This window comes from Giraffa tippelskirchi, chromosome 1, assembly GCF_054371585.1.
Source record: "Giraffa tippelskirchi isolate mGirTip1 chromosome 1, T2T-mGirTip1v1.2.pri, whole genome shotgun sequence".
NCBI classification, from domain to species: domain Eukaryota; kingdom Metazoa; phylum Chordata; class Mammalia; order Artiodactyla; family Giraffidae; genus Giraffa; species Giraffa tippelskirchi.
The window spans coordinates 217,100,229-217,121,021 of NC_137275.1; the positions used below are offsets into that span (position 1 = coordinate 217,100,229).

Sequence of the window (20,793 nt, forward strand, 5' to 3'; positions counted from 1 at the left end):
TTGCTCTGTCCTGCCCCAGCCCCCCACTTGCAGCATGTGCCCCCAAGAACAAGGCAGAACAGTTCCTGTTTGAAGTGTCAGCACCAGGGTCACCTGTGCCCACCTTCCAAGTCAGAGCCCAGGAGCAGGCTACTTCTCTGTCTGTGCCCAGAGTTCCAAGCACATGACAAGGATTCAGTAGTTACTGAAATAATCAGTAAGTGTCTCTTGGCCCACTCTTCTGTGGGGATAGCCTTTGTGCATGGAGACTGCACAAACCAAACCAAGGCTCTGAGACCCCATGAGTTAAAGGCCCAGAACTCCCTAAGTGGATTAGCAAATTCAGAGCTTGGACTGGAGGGGCATATACAGATATTCCACAGTCTCCCAGGGCAGCCCAGGGCCATCAGTCTCTTCTGTCACAGGTTGGAGGAGGGGCAGGGTTCTGTAGAAACTGGGGCTTCTGTGTCCGGGCCCCGGCTTTCAGTACCCCTGTCACCCATGACACAGGCCTGGCCCCTTCATTGTCCAAGGAAGTGAAAGCCTGAGCCGCTGCTGGTGAGGACTGGGGGTGGTCTTAGTCTGTCACATGCTCTGGAATTCCTGGGGCCCCGCCCCCCTTGGCTTGGTGCCCTGTTTCTGCCGTAGTGACATCACTCTCCTCCCCACCCTGGAATAAAACCCCAGTGGACTTTGCATCAGAAGCCAGGACGGGAAAGCTCATTAAATAGCCTTCGGCAGGTACCTTCTTGTTTGTTTGTTTTTTTTTTTTTGAGGAAGGTATTGCCAAAGCCCCGCTTCCCCCAGGTGGAGTCTGTGTGGGGAAGGAAGGTGGGTGGGTTTCCATCTGCGTGAGGCTCATGACAGGGTCTTGCAAACATAGTTCTGGGTGTCCCAGGCTTACCAGGGAGGAGGCAGTGAGGGAAGACAGAGGGAGGGAGCCGTGCTGTGGTCCGACTGCAGGGCAGCGGCTTGGCCAGGGCGTCTGGGCCGTATCCTGCTGCTGCTGCACCTCCCAAGGGGCCTCCCTGGAGCCTATGAGTGCCGCCCCTCTTCAAATGGGAGGTGCACATTCACTAGCTCCCTGATAACCCTCCCTGGTCCTAGCCCTGGAAGCTGCTTCCAGCTTGTCTCAACAGTGAGATGTTTGCCTATATGGTTGGGCTGTGTAGCCAGCAGGCTTCTCATTACATAGCTGGAGGGCTCTGTTCCATGGGCCGCCTTGTGCAATGGTGCAGGGCACAGTGGATTGGGTTCGATCCATGGCTCTGTACTTACTGGTGACCTTAAACAGGTTTAATCATCTCTTTGCCTCCATTTACCTCTCTGTAAAATGGGGATGGGCTTCCTGGGTGGCTTTAGTGGTAAAGAATCTGCCTGCCAATTCAGGAGTTCCATTCCTGGTTCAGGAAGATCCCGTGGAGGAGGGCATGGCAACCCACTCTAGTATTCTTGCCTGGAGAATTCCATGGACATGGGAGCCTGGAAGGCTACAGTCCATGAGGTCGCAACAGAGCTGAACATGACTGAGCGCCTAAACAACAACAGCTAAATGGGGAGACTAGACATCATAGCTAATAGGGTTATGAAGATTTCATGAGTCAGTAATTGGGAAGTGCTTTGCACAGTGCTGACACAACCTAAGTGTCAGATAGGTGTTTGTTAAATAGAATATGGAGATCAGCGAATGGGGCCCAGGCTCTGTGGGCCCCCTGGACCTCGGTGTTCCCTAGATCCTCCTGTACTGAACAGCACCGTCATTTATGTAGGTCTGAGAGGCACTGGGATGCCACAGAAGCAGCACTGGACTGGGAGTTGGCAAGCTCTGGTCCCGGCCCCGTCACTCACTCGCTCTGTTTCCTTGGGAAACTCCCTTACCCTCTCTGAGCCTCAGCTTCACTGGCTATAAAAAGGGAATAGGAGTGACAGATCTCCAGGGGTCCTTCTGGTTTAGGTGGCCTGACTGACAGTGACCCGCTCATCCTGCCCACGCTGTACACAGGGAGGGCCACGTGCCCTGTGGATCTGCATCGGGACCTGTGGACAGGCAGAGGGCAGTGGCCCCCTGGGCTCCCCGGGCACCACGCGCTCTCACAGGCCGGCCTGGCCTCCTCCTGGGCCTCAGGGCGCTTTCCTGCTGTGTCCTTTCCTGGGGGCAGTGATGGATGCATCCTGGATCTGTTCCCGACTCAGCGCGCTGGGTTGGCAGGGCTGCTCTGACACAGTATCTAATGATGCGCTCGCTAGTCTGACTGTGCACCTGATGTCCTTTGGCTTGGTGAGGACAGGGTCCTGGTCTGCCAGCTCTCCACCCCGCCCCCAGGGCCCAGCACAGAGCCCAGCCTGTAGTTGGTGCTTGGAACTTCATGTTGATTGAGAAGTGAAGACTCAGCTGAACTCGGGGACTCCTCTCATCTCAAGAAAGACCCTATATTCAGGCTCTCCACACTAAGAAATCCTACCCCAAGCGCCAGAAATTCCATCCTGGGAACTGTCAGTCCCCCATTAGAACTGGCCATCTCCTAAGACTCACCTCCTTAGTTTTCCAGGACAGGAATGGGCCCTGCTTCCCAGGAACCTGCCAAATGATAGTCTTCCAATCTGGAAGGTTCCTGGGCCCTGCAAGGACTGCCTTGGCTCTGACCCCAGGGACAAGACAAAGTGTTGATGGGGGAGTGTAAATGCCCAGCTCAGATGAGGGCTGTTCTGAGTTGACCCTAATGAAGGATGTTTTCTTATGTCAGCATGCATGAGTATGCTGGTATGTGTGAGAGAGACAGGACTAGAGAGTGGGAGGCAGGGGCAGGGAGGCAGGCAGAGGTAGACATTTAGAGACACTGAGACTCATTTAGGGAGAGAAAGAGGCAGAGGGAGAGCACTTTGGCCCAGGGTGGCCGAGTTGGGGTGAGGTGGAAAAAGAGGCTAGGGGCTCCTCCTGCCCTGTGTTTTCTGGGCTGACATCCAGGGAGCTGGCCACTAGGGTGGTAAGTGTCCTCAGGTTGGAACTGGCTATGGAACAGACATCCCTGACTAGAGCCTCAGGCACAGTCCATGGTGTGTTTGAGGACATCAGACAAGCGTCTGCAGCAGCTGTAGCCTCACCATCAAATAGCTTTGTGCTGGCAAGGCAGCTTCCTGCAGTGGTTCCGAGTGGGCATCCTGGAGTTGGATCTGTGCTGTGCTTAGGCACTCAGTCCTGTCTTACTCTTTGTGACCCCACAGACCATAGCCTGCCAGGCTCCTCTGTCCATGGGATTCTCCAGGCACGAATACTGGTGTGGGTAGCCATTCCCTTCTCCAGGGGATCTACCTGCCCCAGGGATTGAACCTATATCTCTTATGTCTCCTGCATTGGCAGGCGGGTTCTTTACCACTAGCGCCACATGGGAAGCTCCTGCAAATCCTACTGGTCTTCAAACAACAAGCTGTGGGCAGCTTCCACTACCATTCCCAACCTCGGATCCTTCATTTGTAAATAGGATAATACTAGCGCCTGCCTCACAACGTGTCAATGAGGATTAAATGAATTAATGAAGGCCAGACTCTTGCAAGAGTGCCTGACCCCAGGATCACTGAAGCCTCTAATAACCCCACAAGTGGGCAGGTCAAAGGTTGTCAGTCCTATTTTACAGGTGAGGAGACCCAGGCTCAGAGATGGTAGGGACTTGCTCAGTGATATCCGGACAGCCAAGGCTGGAGCTGGAACCTGAACAGGGGACCCTTGCCTCCTGGTCCAGTGCTCTTCCTCTGGCTTCCCCCCGCCCCCATCCTCCCACTCCCGTGGTCCCTCTGTTAGGGACATCTCCTTCACTTGTGGTCCTTACTCTTGGGCTACTGTAACATGCCCCTTTCAGCCCCCGTACTGAGGGGGAAGGAAGCCCCAAGCTCTCTGTCCACCTCTGATTGCCCAGACACGGCACACAAAAGTGCTAAATAAAAACATGTGTGTTGGGCTGCGCTGATGGTGCGGTCGGGAGGTAACTGAAGCAGCCGCTCCCCCACAGCGGGGGCCGTGGCATTCTTGGAGTCAGTGCGTGTTGGCTGCTGGACCCTGGGTTAAACTGCAGCCGCCCACTGGGATGAGAACGGGGTTGGGGTAGGGGTGGGGGTGTGCCGGGAAAGCCTCAGCAATTGGCTCCGTCCTGCCCCTGCTGGGGGAGCCCAGAGCTGCGGCCAGTGGCTTGCGATGCCCCAGCTGGGGGAGCCTTCAGGATGTGTGTGGCGGTGCGATCGGCTTGGGATCCTCAGTGCCTGGGATTGCCACTGTGAGCAGTGGACACTTCTCTCTCCAGAGTGGCACTCCAGGGGCGGGGGGCGGGCAGCCCCTGTCCTGGGGACAGGCGCGGCCGGGGACTCAGGGCTGGTGCATGTGAGCCTGTCACCCACGGAGCCGCCGGGCCCCTTGCCGGCTGAAGGACGGGGTGGCTGAGGACTCTTCCTCGAGACATCCCGGACTCCTGCTCGGATGAAAGTGTCTTGGGAAATTACAGAGTTTTCTGTTTGGTGGAAGGAAGAAATTCAGCTTCTCTCTAGAGTGGCGGCCGCGGGCTGGACCGGGTGTGTGTTTGGGAAGGGCGCTGGAGGAGGAGGGGGAGGAAGAGGAGGAGGGCAGAAAGGAGGAGGAAGAGGAGGAGGAACGAGTGATGCAAGGGTTTTGAAAACGGCTACCTATATGTGCGAGGTGGAACCTGGTCATTTGGTTCTGCTTTTCCCAGCAGGTATCTCTCCCCTGGGGAACTTGGGTAAGTCCATAAATAGCTCTGCTGACACAAAGGAGCTCTGTCTGGGGAAGGCAGCCTCTTGACACGGCCGCCGGGAGCTGCCACAGTCACGGCCGTCCGCCCGCCTGCCCGCCTGCGGGAGGAGCCAGGCGGAGACCCGGGCAGGCGGGCTGGCAGGAACGGCAGCCAGGAGTCCCCGGGTCCCTGCTGGAGTGTGCTGGGTAGGTGCCTGGGTGCCAGGGTGCGTGCGTGGTGGGCCGGGGGCTCTTGTCCAGGCCACCCCGTGCCCCTGTTTCTATTGTTTCTTCCCCGGGGCAGCCATTGATAGGCATGTTGCAACCAAACCATGTTATGTTCTGCTCTGAGATAGCTTTGTGTGTGTGTGTCTGTCTGTCTGTCTCAGCGGGTGGGGACCCTGCAGGGCTGGGGCATGCTTGTACTGTGTGCTGCTCCCACTTCCAGACTGGTCAGCCGGCTTTTCTTGCCAAGAGAAAGGAATGTTTGGTGACCAGAAGTCGGGACACTGAGTGGGGAGGGAGCTCTCAGCCCGCGGTGCTGACCACCCACCAGGCACCAGGATGGCCGCTCTTGCCGAGTTCCATGAGGGGAAAGAGGTGGTGGTCTCGGGCGGCTGGTCTGGGTAGGGGGGTGCGGTGGCTGATCCCCAAGGCATCTGCTGAAATGTCCACTGGAAGTCCAGGCAGAGATAGAGATGCTCTGCCTCCTGAGCCCCTTGGGGAAGGTCTCGCACCTGCTCCTTTGGCTTCTCACTGAGACCTGTGAGGAAGGGTGTTGTTGTTAGGGACCGGCTCACCCCACAGAGTTAGGTGCTATGAGCAGACAGAGGCCGATTCTGTTATCAACGTGGAGAGAGCCCACATCTCTCCTCTTGTCCTGAGGTGTCCAAGAAGAATCCTCCTGCCCTGGGACTTCGGGGCTGAGGAGAGCCAGGTGCAGAGAGTGGAGGGGCTATGCCTCAGTTTACATGGCAGATCTCTGGCCAGGACCAGGTTGGAGGATGTCTGCCTCCTGGAATAGCAAGGACCAGGTATGTGGGTGTCATCACCCCAACCTCAGCAATGACATTCAGTTTGGAATCTGCCACTCCTGGCTTGAGGTGCCTAGCTAAGTATGGAGCCACTAGGTCCCTCACCAAAAGCTTGCCACATCGTGCCACCCTCAGGCCTCACAGCTGGGGCTATTGGACTCCCCTGTCCTCATGGCTGGAGTGGGTATGTCTCCTGGAAGGAGGGAGCTGCAGTGCCTGCCCCGCCAGTGCCCATGGGATCCCAGCCAGGGCACTGCGGCCACAGTCAAAGTTTCCACTGGGGCCCCTTGAGTCCTCCACACCCAACGAAGGGGCACCTCCCCTCTTCTCCAGCCCTAGCACGTGGCAAGGCTTAGCCCAGGGCGGGCCCTTTGGGAAGCCAAGTTCCACAGCAGGGCCCGCTCCTGGCCCAGGCTGGCAACTGCTGCACCCGGGGGGTGGTGAAGATGGAGACAGCTGAGATGAGTGGCCCCTCTGTGGGGAGTGTCCCCGGGGCTTTGAACCAGAGGTGGTCGAGGGGGCTTTTGATCATCAGTGTCTGGTGTCAGTGAAACCACCCCACTTCCTTGCTTTCTTGCCTTTGCACATGCTGTCCCCACTGCCCAGAAAGCCCGTCTCCTCTCTCCTCTTCTCTCCAGGTCTTAATCCTACCCCGCCTTCCCTAGCTAGAGCAAACACTGCAGTTGGAATATGTCCCGTGGTGATGGTACCCACTGTGGTGGCTTCATGTCTTATGAATGTGGCGTTTGAGCCTGATTCATCCTTTGGTCCCAAGGGTCCAGCCTGGGGCTCTGGGTGTGATAGGAAAGGGCTCAGATGGGTTTCCTTGAGGACAGGCTCTGATGTCCAAGTCAGCTCTTCCTCTTCATCTCCTAGCTCTGCCTGGCACAGTGGGCACTACCAGTTCGAGCCCCGGTGAGGAGTCCCTTTGGAGGGGCCCTTGTTTCTTCATGTCAGATGGCTCCCATGGGCCCAAGGGTTGGGCAATGGGATTTGATAGGCGATGAGGCAGGGAAAACCTTGGCTTCAGCCTGGTTGAGCCCACAGGGAAAGCCTGCTCAGGGATCATGCTAGGCTGGGCTGGGCTGGGTAGTGTGGTGTCCACACTATGGCCTGGGCCATGGAGGGCCAAAGGGACAAGCCCCAGCTGGTTTGAATGCAGTGCTTCTGGTCTTTCCCATAGACTATGGCAGCTTAGAGCTCAGATTGGGCCCCATCGGGACTGTGCCAACCAGGGAGGTGGATCGGAGGGTTGAGGGATGGTGTGTGGTTCTCAACCAGTGGTCTGCCTGGTTCCCCAAAAGAGATACAGCTGAGGAGGGAGTCCCCACGCTCCGCTAGGTTCCTGGGGACCCTGAGAGCCACTTCCCGTTTGGTCTCCCAAGGCCCCAGAATAGCTGAATGTGTTTACCTTCTGGCCAGATGTGGGCCTGAGGCAGGCGAAGAAGGACTTGCCTGAGCTTCCATGCGACTCAGTGGCACCGTGAGGACAAGAACCCAGGTCTCCGGGTCCCCCGCCCAGCTTTCTCTCCATCACACCAGCTGCATGACTCAGAGCACCTGGCTTTCATCTTGGTGCTCACTTTTGGGGGACCCCGTTAGTGACACATACCTTTCCAGGACCCCCATATTACTGGCTGGAGTCCAACTTTCCTCTGAAAAAGCAGTGTATATGGTAGAGAAAGCCCTGGCCCGGCCAGCAGGCTGGAGACCGAGGCGCAGTCTGGCCCCTGCTGGCTGGCTGATCTCAGGCCAATCTCCGTTTTTCTCTGGCTCAATTTCCCCTTTGGAGCAACCAGGGACTGCACCAGGTATTGCCAGGCCCCTTCTTGCTATCCAGAGAATCTTCCTTTCTCTGCACACCCTCTCCTCTTCCTGGGTCCTGAGAGTCATCAGTCAAGGCCAGGGTTGGGCTTCTCGGGGAAGTGGCCCCCAACCTGTTCCTCAGGCCCTTCTGATCAGAAGCCTTCTCATTCAAGCTGGATCCCGGGCTGAGGCTGGGAGGTCTGTTGTTGTTTGTGGAGCCAGGCCGTTTCCAAGATGTCACTGCTCAGGGAAAACCGTCATTCCTCCCAGGGATAAACAGGCTGCTTATGGCTCAGCCTGCTAAGCCTGGAGAGGTTGGAGCCGCTCACAGCAGGCCAGCTAGGCTCAGCCCCAGGGAGCCACCACCTTTGCCTGTACAACCAGCTGGGTGGGGGCAGGACTGGTGCAGAGGTGTGCTGGGGCCACGAGCCGCTTGAGAGATTGGAGCTTCCAGGCATGGAGGAGAGGGAAGGGGTCCCAGGAGACTCTGTTCCTCTGGCTATGGGCCTAGGTCAAGGCTCCAGATGTGTGGAGAGCTGCCAGGTGTGCCCTCTGCTCCAGAGGGCCCAGGCTTCTCCCCTCCCCCTCTACCGTGGGCTGGCCTGCCCGCACCTGGCACTGGGGCTCGGGCTGCTGCCGGAAAACTGTCAGCGGCTCCCAACTTAGAAAGGTGAGGGGGGTGGTGGTGAGTTATTTGGAACCAGGCGCACCGTTCCCCACGTAGCCCCGGCTCTCTGTGGTATCCTTGGTTACCTCTTGGTGGGGTTGATGTTGATGTTTAGTTGCTAAGTCGTGTCCGACTCTTTGTGACCCTATGGATTGTAGCCCATCAGGCTCCTGCCTCCATGGGATTTTCCAGGCAAGAATATGGGAGTGGGTTGCCTCTTGGTGGGATTAGCCTCAGGCTAATAGCAGAACTCAGGTAACTCCGGGCACGGTGGCAGAGGGTAGGGGGCAGGGGAGAGGCAGAGGAAAAGCTGGGCAGAGCTTCTGGGAGCCAGGTGGCTGGCCACAACCTTGAAAAAAAGGCTGGAGACCACCACAGGGAGGAACATGGAATGGAAGGTGGTGTGTCTGTCCCACTCCTCAGGTTAATGGTTTCAACTGTGTCCACGCAGAGCTCTGAAACCTCCACTACTCAGATCTCAATTCATGAAGTTCCCCGTTGATTCAAATAGCGGCTCTGTAATTACATTCTCTGCCCCCACCCTCCTCCCTTCCCTCCACGTGTGTCAGATGTCTACAATGTACCACGCACTGGCCAGGGGCTGGAGGTATAGTTCCAGCCTTCAGTCTAGTGCTGGGGATGAGTATGTAATGGATGATAACAAGACAGCTTCAATGGGGAGGCCTGGGGAGAGGAAACCCTGGGGAAGCTTCCAACCCAGCCTGGGAGCCCCAGCGAAGCTTCCTGCAGGAGGTGAGACTGAATCTGGAGGCACAGACGCTTGTTCATCGAAGGAGCAGGTCTCCGTCCCAGTGTGCCCACCCCTCCGGGGTGGAGAGATGATTTCTAACCCAGCCATAGGAATCACCTCTGTGTCTCCAGCCACATGCTCTGGCTTATCTCAGGGGAGGCTGTATAATGTTGTGTGCAGGTGCCTGGGCTCAAGACTCCCCACTTTGCAGTGGGGCAAGACCCAGAATCTCTCGGTGCCTGCGTTTCCTTAGGCAAGGGCTCAGCCTCACTGGGGTAATAAGATGATGTGTGTGGGGGGAGGGCTCGTGCACGCTGGCACAGAGTCCTGGGGGCAGTGGGGGTGCCCTTGGCACCTTCCTTTACTGGTGGCTGTTATCAGATGAGATGCTGTGGGTGGAGTGAGGTGCTCGGCACGGGACCTGACACAGCGCAGGCAGTCACTGAACGGAAGGTGGTATAGCAGCTTTCGGAGGGAGGACAGGGAGGAATCAGTTGGAATGTGCTATCAGACCCTGCGATGAGGGCTTTTATTTGCTTTATAAATAAACTTTAAGTTGCAATGTTAAATTATGTCTTTCATTTCAAGGACGGAAGTATGTAGCTGATGAATTATCACAAAGTGAACAAACTCCCCAGGTCAAGAACATTCTAGTACCCTGGAAACCTCCCCCACCCCCTGGCTGCCACCCACCTCAGTCACTACCACCTCAAAGAGAGCTCCTGTCCTGACTTCTCTCATTGAGTAGTGTTGCCTGTTTTGAATTTTGTGTCTGTGGAATCCTTGATTATGTGTTCTTTTATGCTGACCTCTTTGGAGCAGCATTTTGATGGTGAAATCTGCCAGTGTTATTGGATGCAGTCTTATTTTGTTCACCCCCATTGCTGTGTGGCATTTCTTTGTGTAACTATATCCATTCTATCATTGATGGACATTTGGGGGTTGTTGCCAGTTGAAGGTCATCATGAACGGTACTGCCATGGATATTCTCATGCATGTCTTTTGGTACACTAATATACTTTTCTGTTGGGTAAATACCTAAGGTTTGCAATTGCTGAGTCATAAAGTTATATATAATTAGCTTTAGTAGATTCCATTGTATACTTTTCTAAAGTGTGACACCAGTACACCCTCTTCAAACAAATGTAGAACACCTGTTGCTCCACGTCCTTACCAGCAGATTTGACAATAGCTATTGTGATATCTAATTGTGGCTTTCATTTGTATTTCCTTGGTGACTAATGAGGTTTAGCACCCTTTCATATGTTGATTGTTCATTTGGATAATCTTTTGGAAAGTGCCTGTTCAAGTCTTTTCTTCAGTTTTCTGTTGGATCCTCTGTCTTTTTTCTTATTGATTTGAAGGAACTTAAAAAATATTCTGGATATGTGTTCACTGTTGGACATGCACATTGCAAATATCTCCTCCCACTCAGTGGCTTGCCTTTTCACTCTTTTCATGGTGTCTTCTAAAGAATAGAAGTTCTTCATTTTAGTGCAGTCCAACCTGTCAATCTTTGTCCCTATGGAAAATGCTTATTGAATCCTGTTTCTTTGCCTATTACAAGGTTTTAGATATATTCTCCAATGTTATCTTCTGGATGTTTTATGTTTCACATTTAGCTTTAAAATCCACTTGAAATAGATTCTTAGATAGGTTGGAGACCGAGGTCAAGACTCATTTTCTCTGGGTGGATATCCAGTTTATTCAAAAGATCATCCTTTCTCACTGTTGGTCACCATCACCTTTGTCAGAAATCAAGGGGCAATGCATGTGTGGGTAAGCTGCTTTGAAAGATAAGTAGGAATTCTCAGGTGGACAGAGGAGGGGAGGATGCAGTGAGCACAGGTTTAGAGATGCCTGAGAGGTGACTGTGTTTGGGGAACTACCAATAGTTCAGCCTGGCTGGAGGGAAGAGGGGAGAGAAGGTGTGGTGGGAGGTGGGTTGGCAGGGACAGAACACGTAGGGGAGGGAGCTGGGACTGTCTCAGAGGAAAGGGGAGGGTTAAGCAGCAGGCGGAGTGTGCTCAGGCTCCCCAGGAAAGGAGAGTGAGTTTGGAGCAGATGGTCAACCCAGACAAATCCAGCCTTGACACCCCCAGCAGAGACACAGGGTGTCCACTTTGGGGAGGCAGTGACGGAGGTAGCAGGTGGAGGTGCCTGGGGCCTTGGAGGTTGACTTTTGATTGCAGGTTGAGGCTGAGTCCCAGATAAACCTTCAAGTAGCCAGATAAACCTTCAAGTGTTCTCCCCCACCCTACCCCAGTCCCCCACCCAGATGCCCCCAGCACTGCGGGCCCTGAAGGAGGAGTATTTTAGGGACTGGAACAGACAGACAAGGGTGGGGATGGGTCTCTGGAAAGGGGGCATTTTCTACTCCTCCCGCCCTCGATGCACCCACCAGGATCCTAGCTTCACCTTGGGCCCTGAGAACAGACCCTCCCAGGCTGGCTGAGATTCAGAGCTGGACAGATCCCCTCTGGGAGAGGGTGGCCTGGAGAGGGGAGTCACTTGACCTGGGGCCATGCAGTGAGCCAGACTGACCTAGCCTAAGGGAAGCTGAGCACAGGCTCAGCTACCCCCCAGCCTCCAGGGCCCTTCGCATAGGCCTCAATCTGCTACCCTGAAATGTACAGATAATAGCGCCGCTACCATAGGGCTGTGTTCAGAATATGTTAAGTGCTTTCTCCTGGAGTGGAATGCAGGGGAGGGGACAGGTAATGATGATGATGAAAGAAGGAGATATGATTGCTTCCTTGCAATTGCAAATATTTATTGAGCACGTACTGGGCTTCCCAGGCAGCGCTAGTGGTAAAGGACCCGCCTGCCAGTGCAGGAGACATAAGAGATGTGGGTTTGATCCCTGAGCCAGGAAAATCCCCTGGAGGAAGGCATGGCAAACCACTCCAGTATTCTTGCCTGGAGAATCCCATGGACAGAGGAGTCTGGTAGACTACAGTCCATAGGGCCTCAAAGAGTTGGACGTGACTGAAGCAACTTAGCACGCACAACCACATTGAGCACCTACTACGTGCCAGGCCCCTCTGTTTGGGTGGTCTCACAACAGTACCATGGTATAGGTATTTGCTACCTCTGTCACCATTTCACAGATAAGAAAATTGAGCCTTGAAGAGGTAAAGCAGCCTACCCCAGGGCACTGAGCTAGTTGGTGGCTGGGCCAGGATAGGAACCTGTATTTGCCTGTCTCCAGACCCCTGTTCTTCACCAGCAGTAGGCTTTCCTCCTTCACCCCAGGCTCTGAAAGTGCTTCCCATCTCCAAGCTGTTGCTTGGAGTTAAGCCTGAGATTTTGGGGTTGGTCTCCAGTGCCTGCCATGAGGGAGAATTGAGCAGCAAGAGGAAGGTCATGGCCATGGGCCGAACAGGGCTATGCCCCAGGTCCTGCCCCCTGCCTCCTGCCCACTAGCATCCCTGCGAGGGAGGCACCACTGACTTAGCCACACCATTAAGAAGCGGGATTCAATCCGCCCTGCCTGATTCCAGATTCTCGTCTCCTGACCACAGTGCCATTTGTGCCCTTCTCTGGGGTCCCCCTGGCTTGGCAGAGCTTTCTCGTTTGCTTAAGGCAATGGCAACCCACTCCAGTATTCTTGCCTGGAGAATCCCAGGGACAGAGGAGCCTGGTGGACTGCCGTCTGTGGGGTTGCACAGAGTCGGACACGACTGAAGCGACTTAGCAGCAGTAGCAGCAGTGTAGAACATCACAGAGAAACCACACGCTTCTGACTCTTCCCACACATCAAGGGGTCCCTGGGACGGAGGTGGTTTGGTGATTCTGTACCAGCCCTCTGCCCACCGGGTGAGTCAGACACCTGCCCTTCAATCTCCACTAACTTGGGGGTAAGAACAGGGATCAGGCATCTGGAATTGCTCAGCACTGCCTGGCCAGGCCCAGGTTGGGAGCTTGGTGAGGTCTTCTGAAGACAGAGAGGGAGGGAGAGAGGAAGAGGGAGTGAAGGGGGCAGGAAAGGCGGTCAGGAGGCCGCAGAAAGAGCAGCTTAGAGCCAGGCAGACCATGTTTCCATTCTGACTCCTCTACTTACTCAGTTTTTGAACTTGCATAAGTTTCTCAAGTTATCTGAGTCCCAGATTCCTTATTTGCAAAATGGGGCCAGTGATACTGACCTCATAATGTGGCTGCACCTGAGACGTATGTGTAGCACCTGTCACAGTGCCTGCGGTCTAGTAGATGCTCACTTAATGATTTCTCTCTTCCCATCTCCACTCTTCTTTTTCCATTGCTTTCTGTTTTCACCATCTCTAGCTCCACCTTCCCTATCTTTACAACACCAAGTAAACATTGCTTTCGGGATAAAGTCCGAATTCCTTAACATAACCGTGTGCTTCCTCAAATATTCCATGTCGTCTCTGGCTGTGGCCTGGGTACCCTCTCCTGTCCTCTTCCCCACCTCCTCCAAGAGCCACCCCGGTCTTCCCTGCTGCCTCTGTGCGTCCATAACCCCCTGAGATGATGGTAGGTGGATGGGAGACTGACACGGACCCTTCACCTGGTGCTCTCACCCATAGCCCCAGCGCCTTCAGGGAGAGACATGTGTCTTGCCACCGTTGGGCTCCAGCGCCCCACACAGGCCCTGGCACATGGCTGGCGCTGGGTAGGTATTTGCTGAGTAACTCTGGGGGTAGGGGTGGGGGTGAGGTGGGTGAGCCTGGGACACAGTCCTGATGAGCCAAAGCAGAGCCTGCCCAGGGCCACACGAGCAGTGCAGGCCGGGCCTTGGCAGGAGAGCAGAGAGCCCTCTAGCTAGGGCATCCCAGGGAGCCTTTAACTGGGCTCCACGGGATGGGCAGGAAGTGGACTTGAGGAGGGTGAGATAATAAGGAAATGAGAAAGCACACGTGCACACACCCGGGTCAGGGAGAGAAGGAGGGTGCCGGGGGTAAGGGAGTGGTGGTGGAGCCCACAGCAGAACCGGTTTCTGAGCAGAGACCCAGGGTGGGGCCAGAGAGGCCCACAGGGCCGCGCTCACCTTCTGGCGGAAGCATCAGTTACCACGGGGACAGAAGAGCCTGGGGAACTTCTGCTGTCCACGCGCATGGCCTTCAGATTGAGAAGAGGGCTGGGGCGTAGAAGGGGTCTTTGGGGCTGCAGGGTTCGGGGGAAGACTGCCTGGTGAGAAACTGGGCATCCAGAGGGGAGTGAGCATCTCAGCATCTCTGGCTCCACAGGGCAGGCCTGAGGGCATGTTCTTCTGACTCAGCCAGGTGACCGCGCCAAGAGGAGGGAAGGTTTCTAAAGGGGGTCCCCTCTCTTCTCAGTCCTCAGGGCTTCCTCTTCCCTGTGTGCTGGCTTTGTCTTGAGAGGTTCTGAAGGGGGTGAGCTACTTCTCCTCCATGTCTCAGTATTGCTTTCAGTACAATGGGTATGTTCCCCACTATTGTGTGTTGCCTGCCTTCCTGAGCCCCTGACAGATCCATGAGTTGTGGTGTGACTCTTCAGGGACAGAGAATTTTCAGTGTGTTGTCAAATTCCTCCTCCCCCTCTCTCCTCCTGCATTTGGGAGCGTGAGCGGGGTAGCTGACTCCAGCGGGCTTGCTGGCTACTCATCGTGGGCCAGGGGCTGCTGCTTCTTTATGAACTTCCTTACAGAGGGAGCACTGTGTATTTGAATTGGTACCATACCAAGTTCTGGTCTGGATTCCAGTCCTGATTCTGTTGTGTGACCTTGGGCGTATTGCCTCCCTTCCCTGGGCTTCAGTCACCTTGTCTGTTAATGGAGGCAACTCCCCAGAATTCTGGGGGGAGTTGAAAGTCGAAAAAAGTCAAGATGCCTGGGCCCTCCTGTTGGGGTCTCCTATCCAGTAGGTCTGGGATTGGACCCAGTTACAGATATTCTTAAAATGCACCCCAGGTGATTCTAAAGTATGTCTCTCTGTTGAGAACTGATAGGCTGGATCTGTACTTTGCAGACTTTAATATGCAAATGAATCACCTGGGATCTTTAAATGTGGATTCTAATCTCGTTAAGGCCTAGGATTCTGTATTTCATATGAGCTCCCAGGTACTGCTGTTGCTGGTTCATGAGTTATTACTTTGAGTAATAACAATTTAGATGGTTTGTGAAGTTCACTGGGTTGCCCATTCATTCATTCATTTATCATCAATGAATGAATGAATGGGGAGTGGGGAGAGGTAAGCCTAGAGGGAGAGACAAAGCCCACAAAGCCCAGACTCTTCTAGGGCTACAGAGTTTGGACTTTCTCTGGAGGGCCCTGGGGAACCAGGGTTTTCAAGCCAAGGAGTGACAGGGTCAGATTCCCATTTAGAAGACTCCTCTGGCAGGATGCAGAGAGTGAGCAGAAGAGTGTGGGCCACTGCTGGGAGGTCAGCGTCAATCCCAGGGTCAGATGACGTGGTGCTGAGGCAGGTGGTGGTCAGTGGAGGTAGAGAGTGTGGCTTCTTTTTTTTTTTTTAATCAATGTTATTTTTCAGAGTGGTTTTAGGAATTGAGAGGGAAGTACAGAACATTCCCCATGCTTCCTGTCCCTGCACACACATAACCTCCCCTGGTGGAAAGATTCCTAAGATTTTACGAGAGATAATCAGGGCGATTTGTTGATTGGCTGTGGGGGTAATGGAGAAGAGAGAATGATACCCAGGCCTCTGGTTTGGGCACCTGGTAGGGGTGTGATTGACTCAGAGACTCCGAGAGGAGGAGTGGACTGGAGGGAAGGTCATGAGTTCAGAATGGGGCACGTCGAGTTGGGGACACTGGTGGGCCATTCGGAGGGAGGTCTCCGTCTCTGTGCCTGGGCTCCAACCACCCAGGTGTCCTCTCTGCCCTCAAGGGCGCTCACCTTCCAGGCTCTTGGCCTTTGTGCTATTTGCTCCTTTGTGAGCCCATCCCTGCCCCCTGAGTAGATTTCAGCCTCAGGGTCCTTTCACAGGGTGGCCTCTCCCGCACGCCCCTCTGTTTTCTCACAGGGACCTTGCAGTTTTCCTTGACGTTATGGATCATAGTGTTTTTCAGATTGTTCCTGTGGATGATGATTTGGTTCACGCCAGTCCTTCCTCTCCAGCCTGTGAGATCCACCAGGACAGGGATCATGTCTTTCTTATTCTTATGTCCACAGAGGCTAGAACATTCCGAGAGAGGACAGGTCTGGGCTGGCAGCGGGTACTGGGTGTCGTCAGGTGGTTGTTGCCTAGGGCCTGGAGGGGTGCACAAGGGAGGGGGCCGGAGCAGGGTGTGAGGAGCAGGACACAGACTGAGAGGCCCCCTGATGGGGCGGAGGAGGGGGTCATCGGCTCAGCTGGAGGAGATCCAGGGGAGGAAATGTCAGAGCCGGGCCGTGCTGCGGTGGTCCTGGCTGCCGTTGATAGAGCACTTCATGTACCAGCACAGGGCTGAGCTCTGGGTGGATGTCCGCTCAGTCACTCCTCCTTGGCATGCTATGTTACCTCTAAGGAAACTAGGGCCAGAGAAGTTACCCTTGAGGTCACCCAGCCAGTAAGTGTGAAGAGGGGATCAGTCTCTGGAGCTCTCCTCATTTTAAGGTGCTGCCTCCCTCCTCCTGGACTTTGCCAAACCCATCACAGTGGGGGCTGGGGAGGAAAACAGCCTGGAGGCCCCTGAGCTCGTGGCAGAGGCAGGGCAGTGGTTCCAGCCTCTGGTGTCAAGAAGCCAGGCCTGAGGAGCTGGACTGAGGCTGAGCGGGGGTTCCCGGAAGCCAGCATTGATCCAGCTTGCCAAACTCAAAGAAGCACCCCCATCTTAAAAGGAAAGCCTGGAGCTCTACTGGCCGGGTGGGAATCTCACAGCCTCTCCCTTTGTCCAGCCGCTTTCCCTTTCACAGAGCTCTTTCCTGTCCTTTCTCAGACTTGGTCCCTAGCAGTGATCGCCTGGGATCATACAGCTAGCGAATGATGGGGTGAGGGTTCCAGCTGGGGTCTTCCGGCCTTCTGTCCAGGCTCTTTCTGAAAATCCTGCAGAAGGGCCACCCTGAGATAGAGGCAAACCCTGGCACACCACCCCCCACCCCAAACCCCGACCTCTACCACCCCAGCCCAGCCCTGCCCTGCCCAATGCAGGAAGTGGTTTTCGAGGGCAGATGTGAGCCCGGCATCTGTGGTGGAGGTGATGAGTCACGTTAGAGCTGCAGGTTAACTTTGGGGTCAGCCAACCTGGCTCCACGTTTAGTAGCTGTGTGGCATGGGCCAGTCACTTCCAGTAGTCTGCCACCACAGGGCCCAGGGGACCTGTAGGTGGTGTGAGCCAGGCCTCTGGGTGTCACACCTGCCACCCTTCCCCAGCCTGTTCCGAGCCCTGGATTGGACTGGGGAGAGGATTTGATTATATCCTAAACAGCAGCTCCATTTAGAAGGCCTGGTTCATTTCCTGCGTGCTTCTAGCAGGCGAGACATGCAGAGAATTAACCCTGGTCCAGCCGAGCCAAAGAAATGATGGATGGGAGAGATGGGGGAGATACACGCTCTCCACAGCAGAAGGGCAGCTTCTTGGAGCGCTCAGACCCAGGGCCCTGGGCGAGTCAGCTCGTCTCTGAGCTGCCTTGGCTGGATTCTTGGCACCCCAACTGTTGTAACAGCTGCCTAACGGGGTGTCCCCAGCTGCCTGCGCTTCCTTCAGAGCACTCATCGCATTCCTTAAGACCAGTTCTCCAGCCTCTGCTTTTCTGCTCAGGGGAGGGCAGCGATTGCGTCTGACTTGCCCTCTGCTGTCCCCACCCCCACCCCAGGGCCTAACTCAGTGCCCGGAGAATGAATGACTGCGTGGACGCGTGCACCCCAGTCCTCCCGCCACCCCCGCATCCTGTCGCCCCGCCCAGAGCAGTTTCACATAGCTCAGCTCTGCTGTGTCGCTTTGCTGCTCACAGGACCGGCTCATGCGTGGCATCCATTCTGTAACATGGCTCTCACCTTTATCTCCTTTCCCGTCCTAATTCTCTTCACTTGCTACCTTCTCCCTTAAAGTTTCTGAGGTTTTCTGTTCCAGAGGCCCCTCTGCCCCCTCAGGTACCCCATACATACTCCAGCTTTCTCAGGAACACAGATCTGACCAAGCCTACTCAGGCGCTCACACGAAACAGAACCTGGTCTGTTCTGAGCTGGCCTTTCTTTGCCCATGTCTGCCCTGTGGGGGATGGGCCTGGGTGAAGGGCCATTGCTCACAGCCCGCTCCCTCTTCCTCTAGACCCCTGGAGCCCCACGCCCTTGTGTATAAAGATCCAGGGAAGTGGGGAGAGACCCTTGACTGGGAGACAGGAGTTCTAGTACTGAATCAGCCCCCCATTTCTTAGGTAATTCCCTTAGCCTTCGGGACCTCAGTTTCCTGATCTCTAAGGGGACGGCAACCCACTCCAGTATTCTTTCCTGGAGAATCCCATGGACCGAGGAGCCTGGCGGGCTACAGTGCATGGGGGTGCAAAGAGTCAGACATGACTGAGCCACTCAACAACAATGACAAAGATAAGCCTATACTAAGAATAACTCCCGCTTTATCAAATGCTTCTTTGGGGCCATGCCCCGTGAAGAGCGTGAACTTAGTCCTGTGAGTTTGGTGTGATATCACGGCTCCGTTCCAGGTAAGGAATCAGGGCTCGGAGAATTCGGGAGGCTTGGCCATACTCTCGCACAGCTAGGAAATGACTGCTGGAAGCAAAACCAAAGTCTGAGTCGGGCGTCTGAACAGGAACCGCTGGGTGCTGTGAGAGCCCTGGGTCCTAAGTGGTTTCTCAGCGTCCCCGAGGTGGGGCCTCCCTGAGGACAGAGGCCCTTCCCCTCCCGGCTTTGTTTGCTTTGGCTGAGTAGGGATTGGCAGAGGCAGGCTGCCTTGCATTTCTGGTTTGGGGTCTGGTGCTGCACTTTCTTGAGGGGCAGGCAGTTCGCCGCAGTCACTGCTGGTGACGGCCCTGGCCCCACTCCACCCCCAGGAAGGGGAAAGGTGGCCTGCTCCTCTCTCAGGGCCCAGCGCCAGGCCCCGAGGGCACCAATTGCTGCTTCCGACTGTCGGTGCTTCCAGATGGAGGGGTCTGGCAGAAGGGGAGGTGAGAGAATGTGGGACATCAGGGGGCTGGCATTGCCCACAGTTTGCTTTTTCTGATGGAGAAAGCTCACTGGTGGGTGGGGGCAGGCAGGGGCCGGGCTGCCCTGGGAACTGAGATCTGAAGGGGGCTTGGGAAGAAAGAGCCAGGAGTCAGGCTCTAACCCCAGCTTAGCCCTGCCTTTACGGGCGCCTTTGGTCAAGTCCCTAGGTCACTGTCCAGGCTGGGCCCTCTGTCTTCCTGTCAGTTCAGTAGAGGGGCTCTCTGACCCCCCTGGGAACAAACTAAGGTTCCCAGATGTGATTCCTGGATTGGGGCGCCTGGAATCACAATTGCCAACTTCGATTCTGGGAGCCTTAACAGTTTGCTTCCAGGGGTCCATGAGAAAGATGTGCCACTGTTTGAGTTTCGTGAACATTGTTCTCATCACCACAACCACCACGCCACCACCACCATCCCATTTCAGAGCTTTGGACTTTTATAGTGTACTCTCCTCGTGTGTCACTTGGGTACCTTGGTTATCCCATTTCATAGGTGGCGAGCTGGAGGTCCAGAGGGTTTAGGGACTGGCTCTTCCTGGCCCCGCTGTGTGATTCTAGGTTGGCCCCTTCTCCTTTCTGGGCCTCAGTCTCCCCGTCTATGCAGTGGGGATATGGGCTCGCCAAAGTTCCCGCGTCTGAGGCAGTGTGGTCTGAGGGTTTCCTGGGTGGATAAGTCTGCACCTTGGAGCTGCGGGCAGGATTTGCAGGGCAGGCAGTCCTCGGGGTGAGTGGGCCCCTGTCTTTGCCTGTACCTGGGAACCAAACTCTGGCCAGATCATCCTGTAGTCCTCTGAGGCTCCCCCTCCTGGCTCAGCAACTTTCTCTTTCCCCCAACCCCGGAGGTGGAGGTGGAGGTGGAGGTGGAGGTGGGAGGGGCTTTCACTTTCATTCTCCCAGGCGGTGGTTCTTACCCCACTGGCCTTTCACATCCACTCTGCTGCTCCCAGACACCACTGTGACCCCTGACACGTGGGTGCGGCAGCTGCCCTGAGCTGCGGCTGGGCCCTTATTCCCAGATGTGAGGCCTGGCCGGCCCAGGGCTTAAGAGCGTTCCCAGCTGCAGGCATGGCCTTTCAGTCTCTGGCAGCTGTGCCATAGGGGGTAAGTCCTTGCTCTTTGGGCCCAGCTTCTTCATACATCAAATGGACATCAGTGGTCTTTACAGTAAGAGCTCTTAACCTATGTTCTGAGGCATTTACCCTGAAATTCTCTGCCTCTGTGTGTGTGTGTGTGTGTGTGTGTGTGTGTGTGTGTGCGCGCGCGCGCACGCTTATCTGTACAGTTCCCATAAATGTGTGGCATCTTCCTCTTTCGTTAGTTCTATGTCCTTGTGGCCTCTTCATGGACGGAACCTGGGCTCTGAGCAGTTCCCAGTCCAGCACTCCAGGTCCTTGACTGGGATGGGGAGGGGAGGGCAGCCTAACCCAAGCCTGACCCACTTTCCTGTGTGGCTGTGATACTGGGACACCCCTGACTTTCTCTGAGCCCCAGTCTTCCTGTGAGATAGCTGCTTTTCAGACTCAGAGTAAGGGCAGTATTTTCCCCTTTGCAAATGAAATCTACAGGAACCCAGCAAAAACTCCAAGGATTCTGAGGGTGGTGTGTGAGGCAGGAATGCTTCCTCTTTTGTTTGTACGTGCGACTCCTGAGGTTCCTCCAAACACAGTTTAAAAAGCACGGGGTGAGTGATCCCTCAGTGAGGTTCCACGTGTCTATGACATCAGTCGAGTACAGGTATGC

General features: G+C 55.3%; 1 protein-coding gene across 9 annotated transcripts in view; it reads left to right on the forward strand.

Moving 5' to 3' along the window:
• RGS3 (regulator of G protein signaling 3) overlaps positions 1 to 20,793 on the forward strand; it is a 149,109-nt gene that overhangs the window by 110,753 nt on the left and 17,563 nt on the right. Inside the window, exons 1-2 of one of the 9 annotated variants that reach the window (XM_081527957.1) lie at positions 3,943 to 4,536; positions 4,698 to 4,921. The exons of 6 other annotated variants lie outside the window; for them this stretch is intronic. The gene's annotated coding sequence lies outside the window, so the exon portion shown is untranslated. Of the gene's footprint in view, positions 1 to 3,942; positions 4,537 to 4,697; positions 4,922 to 20,793 lie in introns of those variants that run through there. 2 more of the 9 variants (XM_081527968.1, XM_081527990.1) reach the window with 2 other exon arrangements.